The sequence below is a fragment of the Petaurus breviceps genome, unplaced genomic scaffold (genome assembly GCF_028583685.1).
Source record: "Petaurus breviceps papuanus isolate PSGF00001 unplaced genomic scaffold, PetGlider_PUasm1.0 91041, whole genome shotgun sequence".
NCBI classification, from domain to species: Eukaryota; Metazoa; Chordata; class Mammalia; order Diprotodontia; family Petauridae; genus Petaurus; species Petaurus breviceps.
This window is the reverse complement of record NW_027187400.1, coordinates 25,461,618-25,474,046: the sequence shown is the minus strand read 5'-3', so window position 1 is coordinate 25,474,046 and position 12,429 is coordinate 25,461,618. Positions and strand designations below refer to the sequence as shown.

The window sequence follows — 12,429 nt, the reverse complement described above, 5'->3', positions numbered from 1 at the left end:
AGAAAGAAAGAAAGAAAGAAAGAAAGAAAGAAAGAAAGAAAGAAAGAAAGAAAGAAAGAAAGGAAGGAAGAAAGAAAGAAAAGAAGGAGAGAAAGAAAGACAGAAAGACAGAAATAAAGAAGAGAAAAGAAGAAAGAAAAGGAGGACAGCATAAGTAAGTAAGAGAGAAAGGAAGGGAGAAAGAAAAAAGGGAAGGAGGGAAAGAAGGAAGAGAAAGCAAGAAAGGAAAAGAGAGAAAGATAAAAAGAAAGGAAGAAGAAAAAAGGAAGGAACAGAGAAAAATGGAAAGCAGGAGGGAAGGATGGATGGGAGGGAGGAAGAAAGGCATGATGGAAGATGGGAGGAAGGAAAGAAGGTAGGAAGGAAGGAAGGAAAGGAACAGTCCCTGTCCTCAGGGAGCTTACATTCTATCAGGAGAAACACCATGCACATAGAAAATTAATTTCAAAATATATATGAGGCAGCTTCTAGGGAGCTGTTATCTGATATGAAGGACAGTTTGTCAATAGTAAAATGGGGTTCCAGACTCTGTACTGATATTTCATTGATTTAAGACCTAGGAGTTCCTATGCTAGACTCCTCACTGGTTCTCTGAAGCTGACAGGGTCAGCTCTGACAAGTGTCGGCTCAGGGGCCATCTCCCATTCAAAGCTTTCCCTCCTCCTTCCCAGGGAAAGGGCAATTATTCCCTCTTCAAATTACCCCAAGTATATGTATAAATTCTTCCAGTGGAATGCAAGCTTTTTGAGGGCAGGGCTTACTTTCTCCTCACCTTTGTTTCTCTAGTGCCTACAATAATAGTAGAGAAGTACTATCCTCAGAATCAGAAAGACATGAATTTAAATCCAACACCAGACATTTCCTAGCTGTGAGACCCTGGGCAAGTCACTTCACTGATGCATCAGTTTCCTTATTTGTAAAATGGGGATAATAATCTCACCTACCTCCCAAGGTTGTTGTATTTATTATGTATTGTTGTATGCATTAATGGTGTCTGGCTCAGAGTAGTCACTTAAATTCTGTTGCATTGGTGAAGGGCTGCTAGGTGTTGCAGTGGATAGATCACTGGGCTCAGAATCAGGAAGATTCATCTTCCTGAGTTCAAATCCAGCCTCAGACACTTACAAGCTGTGTGACCTTGGTCAAGTCGCTGTTTGCTTGAGTTTCCCAATCTGTAAAATGAGCTGGAGAAGGAAATGACCAACTACTGCTGTATGTTTACCAAGAAAACCCCAAAATGGGGTCATGGAGGGTCGGACATGACTGAAAAATGACTGAACAACAAAAAATGACCAAACAATAACAAAAATTGAATTGGTGAATTGAATGGAAATGAAATAAAAAAAGAAACTGAGTTTGCTAAAGAATCTCAGTAGAAACAGACGAATATTAAGTTTAGAAGTATCCTTGGAAAATAGAATCAATATGAATGCTAAGTGTAGGAAATGCTACCACCTTTTAAAAGCTTGGTGATTTGATAACAGCACCTGTAATGATGATGGTCATTTCAAATTCATATAGCATCTTACAATCTGCAAAACATTGTAGAACTAAGACTCTCAGAAAAGGAAGGGGTGGGGGTGGGGGTCTGGGGGTGATGTCTTCCTAAATGTCCATTGAGGGCTTTTAGAGATGAATGACCTAGAAAAGCTGTCCCTTTGCTCAGGGCCTGGGATGGCTGATTTGAAAATGTCCTGGTTGAAAGTAGCATGTGACCCGTTCCATTCCTTTCTTCATTCAGGAAGTTTGACTGTCTCTGAACTGTTGTTCTCTGAGAGGGGTCATTAGGGAACTGGGAAAACCCCAACTTCCTGCCAGGAGGGAGGGAAGAGAAAGAAGTCACTGGTGAAGATAAGAACTCCCTGTTCTGTTCTGTTGAGTTTGGCTGTCACGGTGGATTGCAATCAATCCCTATTGGTCAATAACTCCAACTTATGTTGCATCATCAACAAGGCAAATGGAATTAGGGGAAAGAATATATAAGTGATGAAGAGAGAGGGAGAACATAAATCTGGTTCTGGGTTCCTTGTCTAATCTCTGCATCCAGACACCAATGTGGTCAAGATTTCCCAAGACAGGTGAGTACCACAATTTTATGATTAAGTAGTACCTGTTGGAGGCAGTGGGGAAAATACAGAGCACTGTGTTATTGTAGTGGAAAGAATTCTGGCTTTGGAGGCAGAGGACCCGAGTTCAAATTCTGACTCTGTGCACATCCTACCTGTGTGACATTGGGTCTGAATTTCATCATCTCTAAAATAGGAAGGTTGGGCTCAATGGCCTCTGCTATGCCCTCTAGTTCTAGACCTAAGATCCTGACTTGAGTCCTGGGTCTACCACATGTAGCTCTGAGCAAGTCAGTAAGCACTTGTTGCCTCAGTTTTCCTCACCTGTGAAATGTTGATAACATTCATACTCTTCAACAGCACAGAGCTCCTCTGTGGGAAATGTTGGGTAAACCTTTTAGTGCTATGGAAATGTGGGCTACTTAGTTCTGTTACCTTGGACAAATCATTGCCCTTTCTGAGTCTCCTTACTTGGAAGATGGGGAGGATGAAGCTCTACGTACTTGTACAAGCTCTACTTACCCCAATCTGCCTCCTGTGAGGCTCGAATGAGATGCTTCCTGGACCCAGGAGGCGCTAAATCAGTGCCAGCTCTCATGACGTATTAAGATTAACCAAGCACATACTCTCCTTCCAACAACATTGTCAGGTATTATTGTCCCTGAGGAAACTGAGGTTCAGAGAGGGGAGTGACACCTCGGGATTGTCAACCAGTGAATGTCAGAGGTGAGATGTGAACCCACATCCCCCACCCAAATCTAGCATGCTTTCTACTTTGCCACATTGTCTCTTCAAGACTTAGTGCCCTTGGAAACCAGGTCTGCAGTCCAATAATCTTTTCCACTGTACCAACCTCATTTTATAGATGAGGGGGGTTGATTTGCCCATGGTCACACAGCTAATAATCAGACAGGGCAGAGACTCGATTGCCAAGGACCTAGATAACTACCAAGTGAGACAATGCATTACCTTTGGTCTGCCTCAGGCTTCTATCTGGTTGAAGAAACAACAACAATATAGAATTTCTGTAGACTTTAAGATCAGCAAAGTTCTTTACCAATTGATTGTCATGGCAGCCCAGGGAGGTTGGGACTCTGGGTACCCACTGAATGACAGAAGTTATCTTTCTGAAGAAAATATACTCATGGATGAAGTCAACTGGGCTCTTCTGCCATCACTGGATAGAGAGGGCGAAGCTTCTTCCTCCCAGAGTTCCTTTTTTTCCCGACTGTTCTGACCATGACCTCTCCCTAGAGGAGGATGTGATATTTGGATGCTTTCTGGGGGCATGTGACAGTGAAGGATGAGGGCTCTCAGCTGTTTTGATAATAAAAATGACAACTAGCTTTTATTTAGTTTTCACTAAGTGCCAAGCACTTCACAAATTTTATCTCCTTGAATCCTCACAACAAACCTGGAAGGTAGGTGTTATTATCCCCACTTTACAGATGAGGAAACTTTGGCAGGCAAAAGTTAAGTGACTTGCTCAATGTCATATAGCTGTTAAGTATCTGAGGTCAAATTTTGAACTCAGGTCTTCTTAACTCAGGATCTTGGGGCTCTAGCTACTGTGTTTTAGAAAATAATACCCAGACCCTATTTCCTCCTCCTATACCTTGCAAAGAGGCTCCTCCTTCCAGTGGGGGCAGAGCAAAAGATGGATGTAATGTGCATTTGCTTTTGGTGATTCTTCATTTTTTCCCCTTTTGTCAGCTTTCTGTTTCTCTTTCATAGAAGAATCTATCAATACCACTCCCAGTACAGAGACATTCTTTTAGAGTAGTAAACAGTGCCCAAATATGCACTCCTTGGTCAGGGCTGTAACTAGGGTGGGGTGCTTGGGACTTTCTCCCAGGGTGCTGAAATTTAGAGGAATACAAGTTATGCTACTTCTTAGCTGTGTGACATTGGACAAGTCACTCTCATTTGGCCTCACTTTCCTCATCTGAGAAATGAGGGGATGGGACTAGATGATCCCTAAGGTCTCTTCTAGCCCAGAATTTATGATACTTTGATAATAAGCACTTGCAGTCCTTGGTAGAGAGAAACAACTCTGCTTAGCACCTAGTTAACTAAATAATCATTAAGACGGGAAGCTACCTGATGCCACCTCCCCACTGTGGCCTGTACCCGAGGTAAGGTGTTCTTTCCCAGAAGTGTCTCTCTTTCCCCAGGTGCAAAAATTCATAGGATCATAGTCTTGGAACTGGAAGGGACCTTCCAAGAAATAGGGTTGAACCCCTTTGTTTTACAGATGGGGAAACTGAGGCATGGATATTTTTTAAAAATTGAAATGCCTATGGTCACATAGTTAGTAAGTGTCTGAGGTGGGATTTTAATCCCACATCTTTCTGATGGTAAGCCTAGTGATCTTCCACTATAGTATACCATGGTGCCTCAGCTACTAGCCATGACTCTGTCTTTGGGTTATGAAGCTCTGAGAATTGTTGAATCTCAGCATCCCAGAATCAGGAGAGGTCATGCAATCTAAACTATGCCTGACTAAGAATCCCTTCTGAACATTCCCAATAAATGACCATTCAGTCTTCACTTGAAGACCTCTAGTAAAGGAGAACCTACTAACTCCCAAGGTGGCCCATTCCATTTGGGAAGATTCACCTAGATCCAGCCTAAATTTGCCATTTTGCACCATGCACCAACTACTCTTAGTTATGTCCTCTGAGGCCGGGCAGAATAAGTAATACCTTTCCTCCTTGATAGCCCTTTAAATACTGGAAGACAGCTGTCATGTCTCCCTTGTTTGTTGTTGTTGTTTTGGCAGAAGGTAAGCTTCTTGATGGCAGGGGACCATTTTTTGTCTTTGTGTACAAAGTAGGTGCTTAATGAGCACTTCAAGTTGAGTTGAACATTCCCAGTTCAATTCAACCGACCTTCATGAGGCAGGATCTCAATGCTCTTTGAAGACGACACCATCCAAAGGATCTCAGATTTGTGATGTATGTACCTTCTGGCCATGGTGCTGAATTGGTGTTAACCTGTTCTCCTGCCCTCATTCACAATTTATATTTGTAAGACCAGGCTTAGAGAGAATATAGTCCATGACAAAAGAATAGATCGACTCCCCTAGAGAGACTGAATACATGACTGAACTCAGTACAGTTTTCTAGTGAATGGAGCGACCTCATGCTCAATTCAGTTCAACAAACACCTATTAAGCAACCCACCATCCATAAGGCACTGAGCTAGTCCCTGGGTATACAAAGATAAAACTAAAACAGTCCCTGTCCTCAAGAGTGTCACCTTCTTGGCATGTGGGCATGTAACCATCTTAAATAGAGATAAGTGATTGGTTGTTGTCCTTCATGCTCAAAGAGGATCTCAATGACATCACTATATTGGGGTCAAGGTATAGAGTGACCAACTGTGACCAATACAAGTTCAGAAGGCTCTACCACAGGTTGGGCACAAACAGTCCATGTGAACATTTCAGGGGGGGGGAGATGGCTCTAAATTTGCCCATCTCATGTTTCTTTTGATCTACTGTCTGACTCGCTCATAGAGTACGGCACCTTCTCTGATTTGGGCATGGCATGCTGGGTGGTCTTGTGCCGGCGTCTCCCATGTTTCCAAATCAATTCCAAGGTTCTGCAGAGAGACACTGAGAATGTCCTTGTATCGCTTCCTCTGACCACCATATGAGCTCTTGCCTTGTGTGAGTTCTCCACAAAACAGTCTTTTAGGCATACATATGTTCGGCATTCCAACAATGTGGCCAGCCCATAGGAGTTGTGCTCTCTGAAGCAGAGTTTGAATGCTTGGCAGTTTAATTTGAGAAAGAACCTCAGTGTCTGGTACCTTATCCTGCCAGGTAATCTTCAGAATCTTAAGATAGTTCAAGTGGAAGTGATTCTGTTTCCTGGCATGACACTAATAGATTGTCCAACTTTCACAGGCATATGATGAGGTCAGCACAACAGCTCTGGAGACCTTCAGTTTGGTAGTCAATCTAATACCTCTTCTCTCCCACACTTTCTTTTGGAACCTCCCAATCACTGAGCTAATTCTGGCAATCAGGTGTCAACCTCATTATCATCCCTGGAAAGTATCCTGCAAAGATAAGTGAACTTTTCCACGTATTCAAAATCTCTTCATTTGCTGTAACTGATGGTTCCATGTATGCATGGTGTAGTGCTGGCTTGTGGAGAACCTCTGTTTCCTTAACGTTAATTTTTAGGCCAAAATTAGCACAAGCAGCTGAGAATTGATCCATACTTTGTTGCATCTCAGCTTCAGAGGCTGCATTGAGTGCATAATCATCTGCAAACAAAAAATCATGCACCAACTCTCCCTCCACTTTAGTCTTGGATTGTAGCCTTTGCAACTTAATTTACCATTAGTTGACCTTGATGCTGTTTTCATCCTCATTGAAGGCATCTGACAACATTGCAGAAAACATCATGTTTAAAAGCATGGGAGCAGGCACACAGCCCTGCTTCACTTCACTGATGACTAAGAAAGTGTGAGAGGGGGCTGCCAGGTGGTGCAGTGAGTAAGAGCGCTGGCCCCGGCTTTGGGAGACCCGGGATCGATTCCGACCTCAGATACTTGGTACCCACACAAAATAACTGGGCATGTAACCTTGAGCAAGTTACTTAACCCCAATTGCTTTTAAAAAAAAAAGAAATTGTGAAAGTATTGTCCACTATCCAGAACCCGGGATCATGGAACTGATGTACTATACTGATGGGCAACAAAATTTTCCCATAGTTTTTCACAAGTTCTTATGACTGATAGTATCAAAGGCCTTGGTCAGGTTGACATATGTGTAAAAACCTCTGTTCTGCTCCTGGTAGTTCTCCTGGAAGTAGCAATGGGATCCAGCAGCCTGTGGTGTCTGAGGAGCTTCTTTTAAGGACCACACTGCTTACCTCCTGGCATCAGGAAGGGACTAGAAAAGGTGCCCTAGAAATTGTCTGCTTTACTCAACCCTGGCCTGCTTATTACAGCAGCTAGGGATACCACCCTATGGTCAGAACACAAAAAAATATACAAAAACTTCTACAAAGATGATTCCATGCACTATTGGTACATAGAATGTGTGTACACTTATTGGCAACAAAAAATCCCGTAGTCCTAAAGATGAACAATTCTTGTTGCAAGAGAACTCAGCAGGTATCATATTCAAATAGCAGACCTGGGTAAAATAAGACTGGCAAATGAAGGCCAGTTTACTGAAGCCGAAGTCGGATACATGTTTTTCTGGAATGGCCACAGTGATTGGGAGTGCTGTGAAGATAGAGTAGGTTTTGCAATCCAAACTAATCTAGTCAACAAACTTGTATGCCTCCAAAAAGGAGTTAACAACAGGCTCATGACAATGTGATTGCCACTTGCAGGAAAACACCATGCCACCATCATCAGGGGATATGCTCTTACCATGACAAACCCTGATGAGGTCAAAGAAAAATTTTATGAAAACCTGGAGACCTTCATCATCAATGTAACAAAAGAAGACAAGCTTATAATTCTGGGTGACTTTAATGCCAGAGTAGGTACAGACTTTTGGAGATGGCAGGAGTCCTTGGGAGGAATGGAGTCAGAAGCAGCAACAGCAACCACCACTTACTATTGAAGATTTGTGTATCACATGAAATTCTCATCACCCACACTGTCTTCTGTTTACCTAAATAATAAAATTTCATGGATGTACCCTCACAGCAAACACTGGAATTTAATAGACTATGTGATTGTAAGGAGAAGAGATAGACAGGAGGTGAAGCTGATCAAGACATGTGTGGCACAAATTGCTGGACTGATCATAGACTTATCCTTTCCAAGTTAAACATTTGCATTTAACAAAAGCAAGCAAGATAATTACCTGAAGACTTAATGTCAACAGATTAGAGCACTTCTCCAAGTGTGAACAGTTTATTGCTAACATAAACATGGGGCAGAAAAGCAGTGGCCAGCTTTCAGAGATCTGTTATACAGCATTACATTTACCCATCTGGGCCAGAACATTTGCAAACATCAACACTGGTTTGACAAAAATGATGGGGAAATTCAGAAGCTGACAAATGAAAAACAAGAACTCTACATGGTTTATTGGCAGAATAGTTCATCTGTCTCTAAGAAGACAGTGTTTAGCTCCATTAAAAGTAAAGTGCAAACAAAGTTTATGGAGATACAGGATTCTTGGTTCAATAAAAAGGTAGATGAGATTAGTTTTAGGCTGATAGTAACAATCCAAAGTGCTGTTATGATGCCCTGAAGGCTATTTATGGGTCAGAGCTCTACAGAGCTTCTCAATCACTCAGTGCCGATGGAGCCACATTGATTAATGATAAAAACATGATCTTAAAGAGATGGCTTGAACACGTGTATAGTACTCTCAACAGACCATTATTGGGAGTGGCTAGGTGGCACAGTGAGTAGAGCACCAGCCCTGGAGTCAGGAGGACCTGGGTTCGGATACGGCCTCAGACACTTCACACACACACACACACACACACACACACACACACACACACAAACTAGCCATGTGACCTTGGGCAAGTCACTTAACCCCAATTGCCCTCCAAAAAGCAAAAAACAAAAACAAACAAAAAAAACCCAGACTGTCATCAATCAATGCTGAAGCCATTGACCTGATACCTCCGGTTGAAGTCAATCCCTCTCTAGCCAAACTTCCAACTGAAGAAGTTATGAATGCCATTAGGTTCCTCTCATGCAGCAAAGCACATGATACTGATCCTGTCAGTTGAGATTTACAAGGCAGCAGTCTATTGCCCAAACAAAAGCTGACTGAAATTTTCTGGGTTATATGGCAAGAGGAAGTTATCCCCCAGAAATTCGAGGAGGTCTCCATTGTTATCTTGATAAAGATAGAGGAAATAGGTTGTCCTGTTGCAGGTGGATGTCTCTCTTAATCATTACTGGCAAGATTCTTGCTAGAATCTTCCTTAATAGGCTGATTCTTCATTTGGAAGATGTTCATCTACCTGATGTGTGTCTTCAGAAAAGGAGAAATGATTGATATGGTGTTTGCTGCTGGACAACTCCAGAAGAAATGCTAGGAGAAGAACAGAGGTCTGTATACAATGTTCATTGATCTGACCAAGGTCTTTGATCCAGATAGGTAAATGTAAAGAAACAAAAGTCATCTCAAGAGACAAAGACCACTGTGGGGTGGGTGGTAGGTCAGGAAAGGGCTCTTGTAAGCAGGAAGAATCTGAGGAAGAATTATAGGGGGTGGCTGAGGAGATGCCAAGAAAGGAGGAAGATAGTTGTTCAATTAAGTTCCATCCATTCTACCATTTATAAAGGGTAGGGATCCATCCCTTCCAGAAGTTTTTACTTAGGAGTTAAATTTCTTCCACTTAAGCACAACTGTCTCTATTTTTGAGGAATAGATGTGTTCCAGAAAAGTTGGTCATAAAACAAATATTTGTAAAATGGTCTCATGGGAGGAACTCTGGACTTGGGGTTATAGGACCATTGATTCAGAGTTGAAAGGTATCTTAGAGGCCACTGAGTCCAACCCCTTCATTTTACAGATGAAGAAATGAGGTCTAGAGGTAGTGAGTGGCTTGTCCAAGATCACATGAGTTATAAGAAGCTGATTTAAGATAGGAGCTCGTGTCCTCTGATTTCCTCTCACCTCAGATTGAGGGCACTTTCCACTTTTCCTTGTTTCCTCTGAGAGTATGAGTCCAAGTACCAACTCTGCTGCTTTACTAGCACTGTGTGAAACTTGGGCACGTCTAACAATGTCTCTGGTCCTCGGTTATCTATAAAACCAGGGACTGGACAAGATGATCCCTATGTCGTCTCTAGCTCAGAAATCTCTGACCCTATTCTTCCTGACTTTGGGGGTTTTCATATATAGTATTTTCAAGACCTTTTGTAATAAAGTGGAAGAAAATGATGTGTTGGAAAATCTCTCAGTCTTGAGTTCAAAATTTTGGTGAAGAAAGTGGTAAGCTAGTAGCCAGTTTATCTCCTAGCCTAGAGTTATAGTATTAATGCTATTTTGGAGGAATTTCAAGCTACATTCCTGCCCTCCAGATCTCCCCTATGGCTGTTGACTTCATCAACCGTATGGATTTTTCTCCTATCAGGATTTACCTGGCTTCACATCTTCGTCTGAAGAAACTTTACTCTTTTCATCATCTTTAACTGGGAAATATTTGCAATTTCTAATAGAGATGGTCTCCACTATCACCTGTGGTCGGTAGGTGGCACTGTTTCATACCTGATGTACATCAGTTTGAAAAATTTATTTAATCCTGTGGTTCCAGGTTCACTAAAATTAGTTGCTGTCCTGATTGTTCCGTTCTGAATAATCAATACTCTGTAAGACAGAGTATAGCATTCACACAACATTTTGTGGTTTCTGAAGCACTTTAAATAATAAGATATGCTATTAGGACTATAGGCTTATAGATGAAGAGCTAGGAACACTTTGTTTTTGTTCAGTCATCTTCAGGTGTGTCTGACTGTCTTCTTGGGTTTTTCTGGGCAGAGATAATAGAGTGATTTGTCATTTCCTTCTCCAGCTCATTTTACAGATGAGGAAACTGAGGCAAACAGGGTTAGGTGATTTGCCCAGAGTCACACAGTCAATAAATGGGGATTCATGGGATTAAATAGCTTGCCCAAGGTCCTACAAGTAGAAAGAGTCAGACCTGAATCGAGGACTTTCTTTTGGGGAGGAAAATGATATAGAGGGAAAAACCCCAAGTATAGAATCAGAGGATCTGGACTTGAATCCTGCCTCTGATGCTTACTTCCTGGTGATTTCCTTAATCTCCCTTTGCCTAGGTTTCTCCACCTGTGAAATAATGGAGTTGGACTCCATGGCCCCTGAGGACCCCTTCAGATCCAGGTCTAGAGGTATTCTGTGACTGAGATTGGCCTACCTCTGTGATGCCAGGCTGCCTCTCCCCTTGCACTCTGTGGATGCTAAAGAAATGCTTTGAATTCAGTCAGACCACCCAATCAAGAAAGTGCTCATTCAACAAAGCTGGAAGGATCATGGACTTGAAACCTTGAAAACCTAGCCCAGTTCCCCAGCTCTCCTGTATTAGGAAGAATAGGAACATCCTGCATTTACAGGGTATCTCGAAATCTTCAAGGTATTTTCACATTCATTCTCTTGTTTTATCCTTAACAAAAATCCCATGGAGTAAGTTGGGCAGGTATTATGAATCCCATTTACAGATAAAGAAAATGGCACAAGAAGGGTCAGGTGATGTCCCAACATGAGTTAATTTAGCAGGTTTCTTGCCTTAGGAGGTCCCAATACTGGGGACTAAGTCTACAAAAGGCACAGCTGGTTGTATAAACCCAAGGGAACGAATTCTAAGGGGCAATCCACATAAGTACTGACTTATGGAATGCAGAGCTCAAAGAGGTCTTAAAGATGATCTCACCCAAAGCTTCTCCCCATTTTACAGATGAAGAAAGGCCAAAAGAGCTCATAGGATTATAGATGTAGAATGAGAGGCACTTTAGAGATTTTCTATGCATAGACCCTCAAGGAATCTGGGAATAGATTTCAGAAGGTCTTTGAACTTGGTTGGGGAAAAATTACACCTTTATTTTTACTAACCCCTAACTGAAATTTAGTATTCCCTTCAACTATGATTTTTTAAAATTTAATAAAATTTTATTATTTTCAATTATCTAGAATTCATTCTATTTTTTCTCCTACTTCTTCCCACCTACTGGAAATAGGCAGGAGAAGGAAAGAAAGAAAGGAAGGAAAAAAGAAACAAAGAGAGGGAGGGAAGAAAGAAAAAAGCAAAAAGAAGGAAGGAAAAAAGAAAAAGAGAGGGAGGAAAGAAAAGAAGGAAGAAAGAAAGAAGAAAGGAAGGAAGGAGGTCTTGGTCTCAAGAGGACCTTCCTCTCTAAAGACCAGATCCTCCTTTCTAGCATTACTTTTTGTCCCTGTAGTGCAAAGAAAGAAAGAAAAGAGGGAAGGAGGGAAAGGGGGAAGAAAGAAAAAAAATACAGAACTTCCGAATAACATAATCACAACCATGCAAAACATTCCCACGTTGATCCAATCCAAAACGTATTCCGTCCATTTGTCCATCACCTCTGTGTATAGAGGGTGAGGATGGGGAAGAACTATTTTTTATCTATCTTCTGAAATAAAGTTACTCATTAATGAGAATTCTTAAATTTTTAAGAATTGTTCAGTTTTATAATGTTGTCATTATAAAAATTGTTCTCCTGGTTCTGCTCTCTTCACTCAGTAACAGTTCATACAAATCTTCCCAGGTTTTTCTGAAACCATCTCTTTCATCATTTCTTTTTTTAAATTTAACTTATTTATTTTTTAGTTTTCAACATTCACTTCCATAAGATTTTGAGTTCCAAATCTTTCATCATTTCT

The 12,429-nt window shown here is 41.5% G+C and overlaps 1 long non-coding RNA gene across 2 annotated transcripts; it reads left to right on the top strand.

Annotated features, from left to right (window-relative positions):
* Positions 1 to 1,832: 1,832 nt before the first annotated feature.
* Positions 1,833 to 12,207, top strand: LOC138154611 (uncharacterized). 2 transcript variants are annotated; one of them, XR_011166639.1, is made up of 3 exons: positions 1,833 to 2,078; positions 10,095 to 10,260; positions 10,851 to 12,207. It is a non-coding gene; the product is annotated as an uncharacterized lncRNA (long non-coding RNA). The 2 variants fall into 2 exon arrangements; XR_011166640.1 differs by having other exon boundaries at positions 1,842 to 2,078; positions 10,148 to 10,260.
* The last annotated feature ends 222 nt before the right edge of the window (positions 12,208 to 12,429 follow it).